The following is a 3,174-nucleotide window of genomic DNA, read 5'->3' on the forward strand; positions in this document are numbered from 1 at the left end:
ATTGGGCTCTCTCATATCTTGAAAATATGAACAAGTTTTGCACATTTTCAGCTAATTTCGCACATTTTCACTTCGTGAGAACTAAGTGTTCATTTCTGGCCATAATCTACTTAATGATGTCACTCTCTGCTTAATGCTGTCACTACTGGCCCTCAGCAGGCACTATGAATGGTAACTTCAGCCCTCTGTATGAAAAGAATTTGACATCACTGCTCTAGCATATATTTTTCCAGTAGTCAGAGCTTAAGGTATGAGGAGCAAGACATCTGTGCACTCCACTGAACAGTCCTCATCTCCTATTACCTGTCAATGGTAAATCACTGTACATGTGCATGAGTCTTGCTCAAGCTGTTTTCCAAACTTCATGGTCACTAGTCCTGGGTCCTTTTCATCCACCACTTAATATACTGCAGCCTCTATCTTCTTTATTCACCATGCTTCCTGTCCTGTGACACAACTCCTGGTATATTGTGGCTCTGCAGTGCAAGAACCCTTTCACTAGGTTTCATGGTAGAGATCATGAAACAGATCATGAAACAATCACTTCCTTTTACTCACTTTCTTTTGGATCCAAGCTAGGGGGTTGTATTTGCTGAAAGTTAGTCATGCTTAAGTCCCACTGAAATGAATGGGATTTAAGCCATTTCTGCCCAACATTGCATATATGCAACAGGGATCAAATGTATACATCTGTGGGCTGGGCATTTTGGCTCATTGATTTCAGTCATGACTAATTTGCTTTGGATATAACCTTTAGTATTTTGTTCACATCTTTATATACTAATCAGCATATAAGGGAGAACTATGACCTGATCCTATTCCAGTGCACTATCTTGATTGCTAATTAAGGGCTCAATCCTATCCAATTTTCCAGTGCTGGGGCAGCCCTGAGGTAAGGGAAAAACCATTTTCTTAGCTTTAGGAGGTTCCAGGACCATCACCCCACTGCAGGATACAGCACACACCCCGTTGGTACAGTTGCATCAGCCCTGGGAGACTGGATAGGCCCTAAACAGTCATGTAGCTGCCTCCATTTACATTACAGTATTACCCTGCACATGCCCGATCTCGTCTGATCTTGGAAGCTAAGCAGGGTCAGGCCTGGTTAGTACTTGGATGGGAGACCCCATGGGAATACTGGGTGCTGTAGGCTTATACCATAGACTTTCGAGACTGAAGGTTGCCAACCATTTGGTACAGGTGAGGAAAAACAAAAGGAAGTTACTATCTAAAAACATTGTTATTGTTGGTTTAATCTAATAATTTAGAATGAAAATTGGCACCAAATATTTCTGCTCTACAGAAGATGCCTTTGACTGGCTTTTGATCATTCCCTGAACCCACCTCACACCTGATGAGAAGCTTTTGGAGGGAGGGATGCTGTTGGGAGTAAATGGCAAAAAAATATTCTCTTGTAGGAATTTCTTTTCACCAGTGGCAATTAGGAGCCCACCCAGAATATTTGGGATATCAATGTTTTAAGCTAGCTGTTAATTTTATCTGTTTGCATTTTTTAAACATTCCAGTGTTAACCTTTACATGATTTTTGAATGGGGATATGAACCTGCCTCCCTCCCCCCCAAACCTATTCTGGCACTCTGACCCCTGCCCTAAACTGGCTTCCAACATGAATGTTATACAGAAAGTGAAGGGGGTTTATGATGTCTCTGAAAACATATTCGTGGAACTGCCTGCTGATAGATTACATGATTGTCTCTGTTGCTGCTCTCCAAATCACACTTTTTTTTTCCTTCCTAATTTCACCTTTTTGTACTAGGCACCAAAAATATATATACTAAAGGGGAGAGCTAAATGTGAAAACCAATCATTTCTGAAATAGACTTTCTGCTGCCCTTTAGCTTCAGATTGTGCTACACTCTTGTGTTCTATTTATTTCTCTTCCAATGGCAACAAACGTCCCACACAGCTTTTATAATAAACAGTTATGAACACTTTCACCACAGCTGGGAATTCTTCTTAACAATAAATCTGTTTCATGCCATGCCTTTGGAAAAAGTTACCACTCCTCTTACTAAAATTATACATGCTTTGGAGCGCTGTGCATTGGATCCAAAGTGCCCTTCTGCATATGAAAAGGGTGGACTATTCTCTGGCTATCTATTTTCTAACCATCGTGCTGGACAAGAAAAGTGATGCTAAATCCAAAGATGCTTGTTTCTTTTGGACAACCCTTTTGGTAAGTAGAAGCACAAGAGCTGCTATGCACATACTTGGGATCATATTGCACTCTTTCACTACTACTCGTGCATCCATTTGCATAATAGTGCCAGGAGCTATTTTCCTTCTGCTCTCAATTCTATAGATTCCACCATTTGTGTCCAGTTAATTGCTCTGAGATTGTGCTTATGGAGGGTTACCTTGCGAAATAGTTTGCAAGGAATATTCTGAGAATTCAAAAGCATTCTTTTCTTCTTTCTATTTTCCACTTGATGATACTTAAAGATAATTACTGTGGGGACAGATCAATCATGTCTAGAGGGGAGAAAAGAAGCACGCAGTAATTTCATGAATGTGATTGGCCTGCACATTTGGATACATTGAACAAAAAATGGATTGGTTCAACACAACTTGAATTACCGCATCCCTGTTATTACCAAACATAGGAAATGCAGCATATGTGACCACTGGTGTTGCTAGGGGGGTGCGGGCTGCACCGGGTGACGTGCTGGGGGGGTGACGCGCTGGGGGGGTGACGCGCCCTGGGGGGTGACACTCGAACATTAGGTTAGGTTAGGAGCTACTGCGTCATGCCATACACCGTTGGATGCGGAATGGCCAGCGGAGTGCAATGCAAAAAACAGAATTAAATGCATGGAGCCCTATGGAAAGTGAAAGTGAGCCATAGCACGTTTACTTGCAAGTAGGCGTACTTGCCATAGTCCGTCAAAAAGGGCAGACTGAGAGGAATCCAGCGACACCTGAATGAATGCAGCCCCCCAAACACACCCAAGAAAGTCCCATCCCTCCCAGCTGCGAGTTTGAGCCCAAATGAATCCACGTGGCTGTGTTTACTCGCAAGTAGTCCTTCAGAAAGGGCAGCTGAGAGGACTCCAAGGAAGTCAGAATGTTCCTGATCCAATGAATGCAGTCCCCAAAAACACAAAAGGGAGGAGGAGGTCCCTCCTTCCCAGCTGCAGTCTATTGAGCCCTATG

The 3,174-nt window shown here is 42.8% G+C and overlaps 1 pseudogene; it reads left to right on the forward strand.

The window, feature by feature from the left end:
* Window positions 1-1,037: 1,037 nt before the first annotated feature.
* Window positions 1,038-1,153, forward strand: LOC136642262 (5S ribosomal RNA; annotated as a pseudogene).
* Window positions 1,154-3,174: the final 2,021 nt, after the last annotated feature.

This window comes from Tiliqua scincoides, chromosome 2, assembly GCF_035046505.1.
Source record: "Tiliqua scincoides isolate rTilSci1 chromosome 2, rTilSci1.hap2, whole genome shotgun sequence".
NCBI classification, from domain to species: Eukaryota; Metazoa; Chordata; class Lepidosauria; order Squamata; family Scincidae; genus Tiliqua; species Tiliqua scincoides.